At 38.4% G+C, this 16,088-nt stretch overlaps 1 protein-coding gene across 4 annotated transcripts in view; it reads right to left on the reverse strand.

The window, feature by feature from the left end:
• NDST2 (N-deacetylase and N-sulfotransferase 2) overlaps positions 1 to 16,088 on the reverse strand; it is a 135,474-nt gene that overhangs the window by 107,117 nt on the left and 12,269 nt on the right. For all 4 annotated transcript variants that reach the window (XM_085065548.1, XM_085065547.1, XM_085065549.1 and 1 more), the window contains exon 2: positions 326 to 404. The gene's annotated coding sequence lies outside the window, so the exon portion shown is untranslated. The remainder of the gene's footprint in view (positions 1 to 325; positions 405 to 16,088) is intronic.

Genomic DNA, 16,088 nt, shown 5'->3' on the forward strand with positions numbered 1-16,088 from the left:
GGGTAGGTATTGCATTTTTATCATTGTCTATTTTCAAGGTCTCAGAGATTTCTCTAGCTCTAAATTCAGATCTGTTCAAGAGATGAAACACGCCTAATTTTCAGGTTCTCTGGTCTCCAGTGCTGCAGAATGCCATACAATTTACACTAAACCAGAGTTTAATAGTGCTTTGATGGCTGACGCTCACAATTTCATGAGATGGTGGATTAGACTCTCTCCATTGTAAACCCAGATACAGTTTAAGGTGACAGGTTTGGCAAGTTTGAATTTATCAGTTCCTCTGAACATAAACCTGCATCAAAGAAGATGGAAGTTAAGCACTCACCTTTTCAGCAGTGCCTTTGTTCAGAAGCCAACACACAGAGCAAAGTCAACAATGCCTGGCTCACAAGCACACCCTCCAGCTGGGAAAAAAAAAGCAGCAGAATGGGTCTAGATTAGAGATATACAGGAAAGAGAGATCAAAGAGTACTTTATTTTATACACATATGAAGAATATTACACATGGGCTGTGCAAACAACCACTTTGTTCTAAACAGAAAATTTTTAATGAAACAGTGCACATACTATTGTGTGTCCCTAAAAACATGTGAAGTGAAAGCAAAGGCAGTATTTCCTAATCACTGAAACCAATCCCCAAGCATACAAAAGGAAAATCAGGAAGGGAAAGAATATGCTAAAAACATCCTGATTTGTTTTAAGAGTTGACAGTCCACCAGGCAAGAAAATTCTAACTTCCACGACTACAGCTGACAGAGAACTTAGCTTCAAATTTCACATAAATACATTTTCTCATAATGAGAAAGTTAAAACATGCTCCCATAGGAAGTCCTCAATACCAGAGCTCAGACAGCAACTGAAATTCTTGTGCAGACTGCATATAGCATAATCACAGAATATTCTGAGTTGGAAGAGATCCACAAGGATGGTCGAGTCTCTTAAGTGAACAGCCCATACGGGGATTGAACCCACAGCCTTGGTGTTATTAGCACCATGCTCTAACCAACTGAGCTGATCCTGGGGATACGCAGAGCTCCTGTACAGAAATTAAACATAACAACATCAATCACTGCCTCGTAGTTCTGTTTGAAAATGAACAGTCAGGGTTTTTTGCTTTGCAAAGGGAAACCCCCAGACTAGTACACTTTCCAAATTCTTTAAATAATCTCAAATTAATTCCAGGGCTGCCCTCAGCCTACAGGAATCACCCAGCAAATGCCAAGCATAGGCAAGTCCTTTTTCCCACAAGTCAGGGTCTTGGGCAGCAGCTCCATGACTCTTCATTGTCCACCTCCCCCACAGCAGAGCCCAGCAGGCACCTGGCACCTACCCAGACAAGAAGCTACTGAGAGGAGCAGTGAACCTGAACACATTTTACAATTTACCCTATCGCACCAGCCAAACAGAGCAGCTTAGGGCTGCTCCCCATCCGTTCAGATGCAGTCAGACTGACTTTCTGAATAGCATTTTAAGATGCACTTTATTTCATGAAGGAAAAATTCTCTACTACCTTCCTCTACACTAAAAAGGTTTTGATCCTGCTCATACCATCCCATCAAGTGCTGGCTGGCCACACATAACACAAATAGTAACCCACAGTCTAGGAGCTCCCTTACCTTCACTCACCTAGATACAAACAGGAACAAACCAATGCAACTAGACCTCTACATCTGGCATTACTTTGCTCCCATTTATCTGCAGCCACAGCTTTTAAGCATCATTCTTGCAAAAGCATTCCCGAAACTTACTCACCTTTCTTCTCCGCTTATACCTTTTCGTACTGTTTGCCCAACTGTTCCTTATTTCAAACATTTTTTTCCTAAAGAAAGGCAGCATCTAAGATTGGTATGCAATAATGTAGATTTTAATCAGCAGGAAGCATTAGGGAGGCAATATTAAAGAGTTAAGAGAGGCTGCCAACTTGCCCTAATACCTCAAAAGCAAACATAAATTAATCAGGTAAAAGAGATTTCCAAATTATTCAATCTATTTTCATTAGAAAACTGACTCTTTGATGTTAGATTATTTCCTGAATCTTTCTACCAGTCTTCTGTATTATATATTTGTTTTTATATATTTGTTCTTCCAGTCTTTCCTTTGGGCAGACTATTCCATACTGTAATATATTTTATAATCTCATTCCCTTGTTTCTAGTTAAGCCCCTTCTCACTTTACTCATTTAATTAGTTTCTATCATTCAAGTATGTGCCTTTCCAATATTTGTAGACTCTTATCACATCTCTCAGCTACATTTCTAGTTATCATATAGCCCAAGTAGGCATGTGTGCCCGTGGGTCCCTTGGTCTGTAACTCCTTTGTCATTTGTCCCTCCACTCTCTTCAGCTCATTTACATCTGCCTAGAAACAAGAACTTTGGACTTGTACAACTGGCAAGTTAACTCTCCCTGTTTAAGAACGAACTCCTTTTTATAACCCAAAACCACATTAATTTACCTCTTGCTACCATGACACATCTGTAAAATTATTTATCTGCTGCATAGCTACTCATTCCAAAGGTTTCTGGTGCTTAAAAACACTAGTGCTTTTCCAGTTTCACTCCTTCCCTGGAGCACACAAAGACATTTCTGGTTAAACTTTTTTGACTAAATTCTCCCCAGTGCCTCCCCACAAATGGGAAGTACTTTATTTTAATATTCACTGGTTAGTTCTACTATCTCTAGTTTCTCCATTAATGTCTTCATCTACATTTAATTTACTTCTAACATTCGACATCTTACAAGTTTCAAAAGACCTCAGCCTGCAACAAAGGTGTAAAACCATACATTTTTCAGTAGGACACAACAATACAAGGACTCCACACAGCTAAACACCGTATTTTTCAGCACTACCACATTTACATTTTTGTGACTTACTGTTCAGAATTTCCTACTCTCAGCCTAAATTATCTAAAGCAAAAGAAAAATGCCAAAACACGCAATGTGATGTCTCAAGCCAGGTGTGATACACAGTTAAGCCAGCAGTGCTGTTAGAAGGCAGCAGCTATCTCCCTTCCCATCCCTTCCCCACACAGTAACTGGCTGCACGTTGCTTTAGTCATGCTGCTACTGCCCTGTGGTGAGCCAGGTTATTTTTCAATTTTAGATTCATTGCATTGTGCATGAATACAAATACCTGCAATGGCACTCTGCACAAGATTATGCAGGGACAGAAGAGTGGGACTGTGATAGAACTTACGCCACTGAAAAATGTCCATGGGATCCTGTGCTAAATTCCTACTTGAAAGCATCACCTTCGCATCAGAAAGTAAGGCTGAAATCCTCTAAGTGGGAAGTCTGCAAAAACCCAAAGACTTCTCAGGAACAGACAGAAGGAAAGTCCTTAAGAGCATGTGAACACTGAAGATTCCTGCATAGTTGAGGGGACAAGATGAATTGAACACAAGGTAGATCTGTTAAGGAGCTGAATTCTTCCAAGGATTAGGAAAAAACTCGATGGAGTAAAGGAATACAAGAACACATTGTTTATTGGAACTTTCTCAAAAGACTTGGTCGAGTCCTTCACAAAGGGCTACTCAAGTCACTGTGCAGGCAAGAAGAACAAAGTACTGTCACAAGCGGGAAACTGGCAAAAAGAAACAAAACAAGAATCACTGATCAGTTTTGAGCGTGGAAGAAGCGTATTTGTAGAGCTCTCAAAGATTAGGATCTATTTTCTTTCAGGTTGTTACTAAATAATTTCAAAAGAAAACAAAAACTGAAATAAAGTTTAATCTGAACACAACTTTGAGTGAGGTCAGTTGAATATACAGAATAATGTATATTTCTTTTGGAAATTTTAACAGAGAGAACTCTTGGCAGTTTGGGGCCATAGCAACAAAGAAAATGAGAAAGAAATAAAAAACAGAAAGAAAGGGAGGTCTTTAATTATGACCTATAAATTTCCTGTAGTTACTCTGTAAGAACTTATGTTGTGTGTCAGTGAAAGCAGTCATTTGATCAGCATAGTAAAAAAATGTAAACAAGATGTTTAGAAAAAAAAAATTACATATATTGGCATTCTCTAATATACACTTTCTAAACATATATCTTCACTTTTAATGTCTTTAAGTCCAGCTTGGCTGAAGTGATATTTAGCAGAAAGAAAAATCCTCAAGAAAATTCAATGAAAATTATCATGGAAAAAAATACACCTAAAATTGAATGGAACTATACAGAAACTATTTCAGTACCCTTGAAATCACAAACAACATGCTTGGAAGAAAATTCTTTCAGGTGTAATCAGGGATACCTAAAGCATTTTCAACACATTTGCCTGTTATCTCTGCTAGTATCCTCCAGGACAGAGTATCCAGAAGGTTTCTAGGCAATCCAGTCTACTCCTTAACTGCCTGTGCTGTTGGAAAGCTTTTCCTGAATCCTAATGGTACCTTTTAGGCCCTTTACTTCTGAACTGTGTGAACATCAAAGGTGGTTTTTTTTTTCTCTTTGTAGCACACTTCAAAAATTTTAAATTTTTTAATTTAAAATCAGGAATAATCAGGAATAATCCTGAGTGTTCCACTGTATCCTTGTAAGTCATGTTTTCTTTGCTATTGCTTTCTCCTGACCTACTTCCAGCTGGTCCTCATCTTTCCTCAAATGCGGTGTGCAAAAACATCTGCAGCAGTCCATTATTCCAGAACACAGTGAAGGGAAAGACTACAACAGTCCTACAGGATCTGAGTTCAGACTGGAGCAATCCAGGTTGCTTTCCTCCTATAATCAATTTTTTGTAATATGAAAAATGAAGATTCTATCACTTCCTTTAAAACAACTGATTAGGTACTAAGAACAGAACACTGTATCACACATACCACTTTTCTGGGTACAGCATTCTCTTCTTTTTTATTTCCCATCAGTGCATTCTATGCCTCAAAGTAAGCCAAAAAGGAGACTGGGTGTTATAATAAAATGATAATGATATCAAAGAAACAAAGTAATGGAATGACAGACAGCAATCTTTCTTCAATGTATTTGTGCATGGACATATGACATATGGAAGCCATCACACAGTAATTATGACAACACTTAAAATGATCACCTACTGTTAAAAACAGGAAACTGCATTTTGTGACCAAATTGCTGGGAAAACTTCATATAGTTTGTGTCAACCATATTCTCACTGTCCTTTACACTACAGCACACACCAAAAGACTTCAACCAAGGTTAGGACTGTTGCATATTACCTATCTACCCAAACACACAGCTGCCCCTTTTACAAGGGCATGTGGTAATAGGACTTGGGGGAATCGCTTTAAACTGAAAGAGTTCAGGTTTTGTTTACATATTAGGAGGAAATTCTTTACTATGAAGATGGTGAGGCACCTTCATAAGTTCATGCCAAAGGCCTACACAAGCAGGGTTTAAGTGAACAGCTTATTCCACAACAGAAGCAAACTAGGAACTCTGTCACTGCAGTCTACCTCCAGCAGCTGGTTGTTAAATCAGAAGAACTAAAAAATTGCTTTAGTTACTTCACTCAGAACTACAGTATGATGGAGTGCTACACTAAAACAGCTGGAAAGAAAAAAAAAAAAAATCACACGTTAAATTAGAGTGCAGACTTTAAGAAATAAAGGAGTAACTGAAAAAAAAAAAGCAAGTCAGTCACAGACATTTTCATCTACACTTGAAAAAAGCATGCAAAAACAGCTAAGAGTGGTATCAGAAGCAAGTATAGGTTTTCATGAAGAAAACTGGAAATGCTGCAGGAAATGGTGGAAAAGCGAACAGCTAGACCAGAAGCTAGGTTAGAAAAGGGCATCTCCCCAGAGCCCTAAAAATCTATCACAAGACCCCAGGGAGATGTTAAAAAACAATGGACTTTTGTAGCATTTTAAACACTCCTTTATGTGACACAGTGCATATATTTACCAAGAAGAGTAATGCAGTACCATAGAAACTAAAAATACAGTTGCATACTGAAAAAAGTTCAGGAGACACAACAGCATTTCATCAAAGACACACAAAGGTAACAGACCACAAAAAGGTACAAACGATGTGAGAAAACTGATAAGGGCGTATTTCAAAGAACAGGGAAGAAACCACAGAGAAAGAGCTGGCAGAAAATAACATACAAGATACACTTGCAGCTTAGTGAAAAGCCTAATGCAGCATTACAGCAAAGCACAATCTGCAACAAGCGAGAGTGAAGTACCAACATGCATGGTGGGCACATAGGAAAAACATGTAACTGGGTACTTTTATGACCTATTTTGTTCACTTTGTATTAATGATATCTTTTTAATCACTTTATGCTTGTATCCAGGCAACAGGACCAATCATGCATGTAAGAGATCAGGATACTATTAATATTTCTTTATGCTGGGACAGATGACAAATTTTTACAGAGAGGCAGTGACAAATTCCAGGCCTTGTTTCCCCACCAGCTGGGAAAAAAAAAAAAATCTCACAAATCCAAAACCCATCCCACTCACCACCCAGATTATAAGCTCTGCTGCAATTCAGCAGCAAACTACTCCCATCATGCAAATTATAACGTGATAAGCACCAGTTCCACTTCTATAATGTGATACAATTACTTGCAGAGGATGGAAAAATATAAGTAAGAGTTAGCAGGAAATGGGACAATTCATAAACTCCTCAACTTGCTCTCCAGCACATCTGCAGAGTCCTGAGAAGAGGGGAACGGCCATGAGCCAGATGAACTCTGCTGCTGCCACAAACCTGATTTGCTGTCCAGCCTTCTGACATTTAAGTGAAATATTACAGTTCTTGTCCTCATCCTGTATCTCTTATAGAGCCTTCAAACTTGCGACATCAGAATGATTTACAGAAGACTCCTCCCAGTAAAGATAGGTAATGTATGCAAACAGTTAAAGGCAATGGGATTTTCTGGCTCATGGCAGAAAGAGTAGCACACCAACCTCTGCTGAATACAGTATCCATCCCCTCTATCCAAAAGAAATGTCTGTATGCTATTAATATCACAAGATGAAACTCGGCTGTATAAATAAAACCTCTCATTTCAGCTAAGTCTTTATCATCTCCCTGGCATCCACCACTGTCTCTTCACAACAAAACTCCCAGGAGGACCTGCAGTGTAGGGGTTTTTTGCTCAAGAACACTGGACAGAAATGCAAGTCTGATTTTATTATCTCCTCTTGGCAACTTAACATTTATGAACAATTAGGCTGGAATGAAGGGAAAAAACACATCAAAACCCAAGCTTCTGTAAGAAGTAATCAAGTAAGTATTTGCAAGTCAGCATGGTTTAAAATGGAAACATATTGTCTGGAAGTCAAGGGGACCCTGCATGCTCTTTGAAGAGACTCTCTGACATGCTGGATGACCTCAAGTACATCATTTATCTTTCCCACATTAAAAAATATCTCCTCAAATGACCTTGCTAGGTAGCTCACTTTGAGAATTAAAAAATAAATACACTGTAAATCCTCCTATTATTATTACTGCTGTTACTATGGGGGCTGGAACTGTCGTCAGCAAACAGGCAGGACATAATTTAATTTTCTTCAAATATTTATTATGCGACAACATAGCCATCTGTTTAACATTCACTATATTTAGTTTCTGTCTTAAAAAACAGAAGGAAAGAAAATAGCAGCTTCTGACTTTCACATCCACATATCCTTTCTAGCCACATATGCACTAATAATACATGGCCAATATCCTTTCAACTGTAGTATCCAAGAAATTTCAGGAAAGCAGACAGAATTTCAGCTTGGATGAAAAGAATTCCAACCACAAATCTATTCTCCAAGATACAAAAAAAAGAGAATCCCTAGTTTTAGCAGCATAAATTTTGACTTCAGCATTGAGAAAGAAAAACAGGATATGAAGGGAAATGGTGGGACAAGACAACACAGACGGCAATAAAGCACTATGCACAATGACCATATGCTAAAAGAGGACAGATATAAAAACATCACATATCTATACAAAATACTAACTTTTCACTAGCATTAGTTTCTCTCCAGTGGATTATAATAAAAAAACTTCCTTCTTAAGTAATAGCTATTACACAAAGGTGCCTTTGGCATCTAAATGTATTCTATTTGGACCCTTTTATGAAAAGGCTTCTCTTCTCCCCATTTGCACTGTCTACTTCCATCAGCCTGTAAGTGAAAATCTTTTAACACGTCCAACCCCTGAGACTTTGCAATAATCCAAATCAAGGAGGTAGCAAAGAATCTAAACTAATCAACATTCAATTAGTGAATTCGTAAATAAGGAAAACTAAAAACCAGAAAATACCAGTTAAAATGGTATTTTACTCCTTTACTATTCCAAGCCTGAGATCATGAACCACTCCCAACGCACCTTGGGTCCTGGCAGCAGCATCCCTTACCAGTCCTGGTCCACCACTGCAATTCCAACACACAGAGCTCAGCCCTAGTTGGGAGTATGCCCTAATTTTCTAGGGCTATTTATAAACTGTGATACCACATCAGGTCAGTCATGCCTGTCTGAGAGGCCAGTACCTAACACCACAACATAAAAGGACATAGAGCTCAGGCCAAGAAATTTCAGCATATAGCTGAAAAAGCATAAGCCAGACACACAAATGCAAAAAGAGACCCAAAATTAAAACGCTCGTATTGTTTTAAACAGTTTAAGATTTTCTATTGCTGACACATCTTCCTGTTTCCATACAACCAAAAGATAACATGCTATGACAGTGATACACTGGTATCATTAATTTAATGGCACTTGATGATTGAATGGACAGCAAATAATAACTCCCTAATACAGTACCAGTAATTTGACCTTCAACTACAGATACAACCTTCTGTTCATAAACTGTAGTTTCCAAATACAGGAAGAAAATTAATTTTATTTAAAACTGTTAGTCACAGAACCAATAAGGATCTCAATATTACCTTTTTGCCCCAAAAAAAACCCGAAAAGAAACCTAATCATTTAGGAGAGGTAGCAACTGCTTTGTAAACACTTTTGTGTTTGTAACCAGCACAGAAACTGCCCACTTACAAGTCACACTCCTGCCGAGCAAGGGTTGAGCACAGGCACAGGCCTGTAACTTCTCTTCAGTTTCTCAACAAGGACAAAGGTTTAGACAAACACAACAACACACAGACTTCTGTCCAAAATGAGCTAATACTAGACTTTGTTTAAATTGAACATGATTTGAGAACAAGTTGAAGATGTGTCATTGCCTGATCCATCCAAATAGCAACTAGGTCTACGCTATGTTACAATTCTTGAGCGTACCACAAAAAAAAGAGGGGGAAAGCCCCGAATTACATTTTTCCTCGATCCTGTCAAAACTCTGCATTTATTTTTAGTGCTTATCTACAATGCAGAATACATTTCTACTGAATATTTTATCACCAGTGTAACAATCTGAACTTAACACCTTGGTTTTAATTGGATATTTGTAATTGCTTTGTGATCTGACAAGAATCAGTTATTTAAAACATTTCAAAATTATACAGGACATAAGAAACTCATCCTGAATTTGGCCTAAAACTCATTTACATCAGTTCCTACCATCTTTACTGTCCAGTTCCAGGTATTTCAAAGACTACAAGAACAAAGCCTTGAAGACAAATTTGCAAAACAGAAATAAGTAGTCCTTCTTACTGCTGTTTACACTTACAGCTACCTTGAGCTCAAGGAAGCTGTCCAGAAGACCTTTAGAAGTTTGTTAGCATTTGCAGGATTTGTCTATATAACTGACACACAAATATCAGATTACTTTTGACCCTACACATTTTTAACCTCAATGACATACTGCAGCAATAAGTTCCACACACCAATTTGTGTACCGAGTGAAATATATTTCCTTTGGCCAGAAGTGAACTTGTTACTTTCCAGTATCATTGACAGTTTCCCTTTTTGATGACAGCAAGATATCTCTAATTAAGCCACTACTTCAAAGAAAAAATCGTCTATATCCCTTTTACAAGATCTTTTTAACAGAGAAACAATTTCACAGAAATGACTCTGCAATCACTCTAATTCATAAAGATGCTGCAATCAGTATGAAAGATAATGACAATGCATGCACCACATGTTCTCTGCCTGAGATTATGTTTCTTAACAGCAGGATTACCGTTTATGTGCCCCTGCACCAAGGCTTGAAGGGCAGAGCTCAGAGCACCTTCCTCATGGCTCAACAGCCAGGCCTAGGAACAACAGGACCAGCAATACCATTATTGTGAGGAATGATGATAAATACAAAGTTTTCTGAGCATGTCAGCACAACTGTGGCATGCCAAAGAGATTCACGCCTCCCTTGATGGTGGGAACCGCTGTATGAATTAGCCATTCACTGGAGTACTGTTCTTCTGAACTTGCCTTTCTACGTGATTCCTACCTGCAGGATGTGAAGTTTGAAGCAACTGGTGTCCTCATGACGCCATTTTACAAAAATCTGACATGGCACATATAAAAAACAGCCAAACAATATGTAAAACTTACTGAAAGAGATTACTCAACTAATTGACAGAAAGAAAGAAATGTAAAAACCCACTTGAGATTGCGATCCAGTAATTTGGTCTCTTCATCCATCCCAAACTGTTAGAGCAGGCTGAGTAAAGCATTTCTTTATAGTTTTCGCTGCCATGAACTGGATCTTCTGTCCTGATCTGGCCAGAACTACTCAGAGCAGCAGAAGCCAAATCCTCAGTGTGTGCTGGCTAGCTTCTGTCCATCATCTGAAAACCTGGACAGGGACTGTGTAACCCTCTCCCCAATCAAAAAGCCTCACATAGCCAGTAATTCATCTCTTGCAATTAATAGTGTCCCTGAAATAGATTAAATATCTTGCTATCCATCTTCAAAGGTGCTCTTATTTGATTTCAGCTTTTCTTGTATTGACAATTGGAAAATGGATGGATATCTAAGTACTGCTAAAGAGATCTAGTATTATCTCCCTGATGTTAGTCATCAGTTCTACTTGAGTCAAATAATCTTTCCATTTATTAGAAGAACAATTCCACATGATTCAACAGTTTTTAAAATATTAAAGGATGTCTCTGATAGGCCTAATGATGAGATCACTTCTAATTCTGAAATGACAAAAGCTTATGCAATGGTTTCAAGTCATTTGATGCTGGCAATAACCAAGTACAGATGACACTGTGCTTTTCGGACAAACAAAAAAAGGTCTTTTGGCACTTTAGAGAGGTTATGACAAAGAGTCCTCAGTCTGGATGAATCAGAGACATTCAAAGTGCTCATACAACAAAACGTCAGTGAAATAGCATTATTCAAGAATTCAGACATGTTTATCTAATGGTAAGAAGTTAAATATTATAGATATTCACTGTGTTCCTCCTTGTCAACACAGGCTGTAAGTGAAGATGGTCCCACTTGCTTGACTCTACTCCCTCTCTGAAGCAGCAGACACAGACACTACATCTACTGCTACCCCTTTCACTGCACACATGGTTCCAGTGAATCTGTGACACATTTCAGAGACACCTACTTGGGAAATCACCATTTTAGCAAGTCTTATGAAAAAACAAACAATCTGTGATCTACCCACAAGCACTGAAGGGACAAAGACCTATTCTGCAAACAAACTACTGCTCTCCTGTTTCTCTTTCCATCATGGGAAACGCAGCTTAACTATTTCCAGAGTAATCTGTCCTCTACAGAATTCACCTGTTTTTACCTTTCCTTGAAATAGTACTGACAAATAAATAAAAATACTTTCTTGCAAATTAGAGTCAAGCAGCAGGGTTACAGCAGATACCACCATGTATGTTATGCAAATGAAATAAAAGGCAAGAGCACTTCACAAAAAGTCCTTAAGCAAATCTCATTTTTCATTTCATCCCAAACAATTACTTCTAGCACAGACAAAGTACAGAGAGCTTCAAAACAGCTGAATTCAAAATTGGGTGTAAAATGAAAAGGTGAATCACAAACCAAGATCTCCTTTTAAAAACATTTTTAAAAGGACTTTTCTGTATTTATTTTCCCTCTTTTGCCTAAGTTTCTCTTCCAACCCTCAACACCTTGCACAGTAAGTTTGTCCTTTAATACAGAAAAATGTACGCAGTGACTTTTTAATTTTGAGTGCTGCTGAAGAGGTAGAGGAAGGTGAATGACTTGCTGTTTGTTTTTTTAAATCCATAAGCAAAGCCTGCAACTGCCTCCTGCCCCAACTTTCTGCTGTGGGAGAGCTAATACCCACTCCACCACCAGCCCCCCTTCCATCCCTAAGGGCAGGTGGCTCACAAACCACCCTGCAGAGCCCTCAGAAATGAAGCCCACACCAGCCACAAGTCAGTAGGCAGTAACAACAATGCTTGCTGCATCCTATACTTCTTGTTCAATCTGTATACTGACTTTTTCGTTTTAACATAGTGATCAACTTACTGTTAACTTCTTTGGTCTCTTCAACATGAAGATATGGATTTTAACTGGGTAATATGTAAAAATGGGTCTGCTCCAGTTATACTATCTAGTGAACCACTGATCACATAGCTATTTTTGTTCAGAACTGCTTAAGAATGAAGTACCAGACCACAGGACTGCTCAGCTACATCATCAAGTGCAAAACAACTGGGACTAATGCAACAAAAGATACTAAAGTCTACAGAAAACACAGCAACTCCACTAAGCCCCCAAATCAAAATACCTACATACATAAATTAAAATGAAGCAATTCTCCCAGAAAATAACATGGAATTCTTGATGTAGAAAACAATAATAAAGTGGTAGTTTTTTCCCCGCCAAAGGAAACTTTAAATAGCGCAACTAGCAAAATGTGACTTTCTGATAATATGCCACTGGGATGAAAAGGGACCCATACCTCTCTGAACTACTGCTTCAGTCTTGAGTCTAAAAGGATTTCTTCACATTCACTCACAATAGCTTGTTTTGTCTAAAGACTTTGTATGTTAGCTGTTATGTTAGTGTGTATTTCGGAGCTGCACACTTCTTCACAGGCAACACAAACTCAAGGTGCTCAGTGATTTGGGCTGTTAGGAATTGGAGACAGATTAGGACAGAGATCCAATCATCACATATCCCACCATCTGTGAGATCTGCTCTCCCACGGTGGATTCTTGCCTGTCACTTTGCCCTGAGTTTCACAGCATAAAGAAACCACCTGTGCCACTGCATGTTATTCTTGCAGGCTTTTTTCCCTAAAAAAACAGGACAGGAGAAGAGGCTGGCTTGATAAGATAAAAGAAAATACCCCATCTAGACAAGATGACTGCAAAAGGAAATTGCTGACTCATAGCTCTATATTAAGCTGTTTCATAGAATAATCCACCCTCAACTTCTCCACTTCCTTTTTCCCTAAAACTGCCTACTTTATTTTCCTCCCCATTTGCTAGCAAAGCCTCACTACTTTTTAGCCCAAAACACTAACGCTATTGTCACAGAAGAAAAGACCAAAGGACAAAATACAGGAAGTAATTAAAGGTACAAATTATTTTTTCCAACTCATTATTCCCCAAAGATGAGGGAAAAAGTCCTAGCAAGCTCAGCTCCCAAGACTATTTCAAAGCTGCAAACTCCAGATACCACTGTTAAACACCAGCAAGGAGTAATACATAAACAATACTTATTCACACTGTTGGGTTTCAAAAGGTCAATTAATACTAGAAGATACAAATAACCTGTAGCATGCCTTCTTCCTTACAGTAATTATAATAAAGCACTTTTAGGTAGAATTAAAAGAACAAGTTTTGAAAAATTAAATTTTTCCACTGTACTTTTACAATTCATGCAAGTCAGAACTTGTTTCATTTAACAGGGACATACCAAAGTTGTTCAAACAAAATTAATTCTGATATGTTCTAATCTTATGAGTGTTTGTCCTCACAACCTTCTGAATGTGGTGGTGTACATCCATACACACGCCTCCATGTGTCTCTCTTCCTGCCCACAATTCCAATGTTAAAGCAAAATCCTAAATGACAAACTCCACCACACAAGCATCCCACTGGTATCACATGGGCAGAGCAATCATCTGATAAGCCACAGGGGCATCTTGAGCTAAATATAAGTTATAGGTGGTTGTTCTCAGGGTGGAAGAACTACAGAACTGAATCAGAATTGCCAAACGGTTTTAGGGATTCTCTGACATGCAAATATCAGAAACCACATATTACATATATTTTGTATATATACTTCTATTCTTTTTGATAGTCAAAACCACAGTAACAGATATTCATGTTCACTATAGGTTATATTCACTATCTATATTAAAGAAAAAGACCCCAGCCTCCATACAAAGATTCTCTAGAGCAAAGGCAAACCTGCTACACTACTCAGTTAAGCTACCAGTTCTCATAATTCTTATCCACCTACTGAAAAAAAAAAAAGACAGACTACTTTTTCCCTGGAAAGGAAATTAAGGAATGGTGGTAAAATCTAAAACAACAGTTAAAAATGCTACAAGCATTGCATTTACTAGCCGCCAAAAGAGATGCTTTCACCATCCTCTGATGAAAATTATGTGACAAACTGAAGAAGCTGACTCGCTGTATTAAAAAATGCTTTAAATACTGTTACCTTTTGCTGAAAAGTAAGCTCCAAGTTTTCCATGGCAAAGGTACTGTGTGTTATATACTTCGAAAACATACAGTGTGGTTTAATAAATGTTTATCATTACTTACTTGCTGGAAAGAAGAAATAAAACAAAGCAAAATACAAAACCCAAAGATAATCTCATTCTCTCTTTTTCCAATTTGCATACCTGTGTTGGAATAGTCTTTTGATAAAGCCAGTGGCCAACCAGCACAAGTTATATAATTTTGATGAGCAATGTGATGTGGTGTGATAACAACAGCTCAGAAGGCTGGGAAATAGCACTTGGTGAAAATCAATAGAAGCTGTTAAGAGAGGAATCTTCACAGATGTACAGACATCACAGATCTCCCTATGCAATGAACTTTCCAAAGGTAAAGCTTCTCTTCAGAGGAGCTAAGCCCAGTTGTGCAAAGCACAACCCATACAATGTCACACAACAAACAGCTCTTCTACCCAGAAATAAATTGCTTTAGAAAAGGTAGCTTTTTACTGGAATTGACTTTTGGGTCTCCTTCTGACAACTGACATCTTTCTCCAAAGCAACACAGCAGAATGTCCAGTATATGTAAACTACTTCAGATCTCATAGTAACAGAAGAAAAACATTACACTTGACTCTTTAAACAGTGCAATCAGGAAGCACCCTCACAGAAATTGCCACGTCAGATTTCACAAGTGGGTGGCAACTGGTTTGGAATCTCTGGCACAGGGCCTCCCAGTCCCAGAACCATCATTCAGAAAAACAGCAGCTGGCACACAAAGATCAGAAACATCAATACTGATTAAAATTACATTCCAATGTCAAATTTTTAAAGCCATATGAAATTTTCAGACTGCTGGACCTTGCAGGCAGAAAAAAAGCAAAGCTGCCTTTCCAAAAAGGTTTCTGATCTCCTGGACAACACAAATTGGTAATGCTGTAAAAGCCAACATCACAGCAAGAATGAAGGCCTTCTATTGTAGGTGCTCTCAACCTCACCACACACTGCCCCCCCTTTTCTTACAAACCAGCTGAGTGCAAATGCTCGGGAAGAACAGGGCTTACCTCAAATTCTTAACAGGTTGACACACTTCACTGGAGTTAGAAGCAGAAGAATATGGTAGAGGTAATCTTATGACTGCCTGGCTCTTGGAAGGGCCAGGGGGCTCTGATGAATGTATTTATTGCTATAATCTTGAGCCAAATGCCTAAGGGTGACTGCTATTTCAAATCCTCTAAAGCCTGCAAAAACAGATAATCCATTGTTTAAAGATTTTAACTAAAAAAGACCAAGGTTGCAAAGCCTCAGGCAGAAAGAACAATGAAACACTAGACATGAGAACACTTTGCATTAGTTTGCTGCCCACATACTGCTCTGCTTTGCACACTATACAAGAAACAGCAGCAACTGGACCTTTATACTGCGAAAGAGCTTTCACTGAAGAAGGAAAGAAGAGGATTCCTCTGCTCAGTCTTATAGCTACCTGCTCTCAGATGCACTATACACCAAAGGTTTTAAGCTCTAGCAGTGATTAGTTATGCCCAATATGAGCTACATTAAATGGGCAAAGAATTTTTAAAGCACTTGGCACTTCCAATGAGGCCCCTTTT

Source organism: Lichenostomus cassidix, chromosome 6 (genome assembly GCF_008360975.1).
Source record: "Lichenostomus cassidix isolate B80296 chromosome 6, HeHo_3.0, whole genome shotgun sequence".
NCBI classification, from domain to species: Eukaryota; Metazoa; Chordata; class Aves; order Passeriformes; family Meliphagidae; genus Lichenostomus; species Lichenostomus cassidix.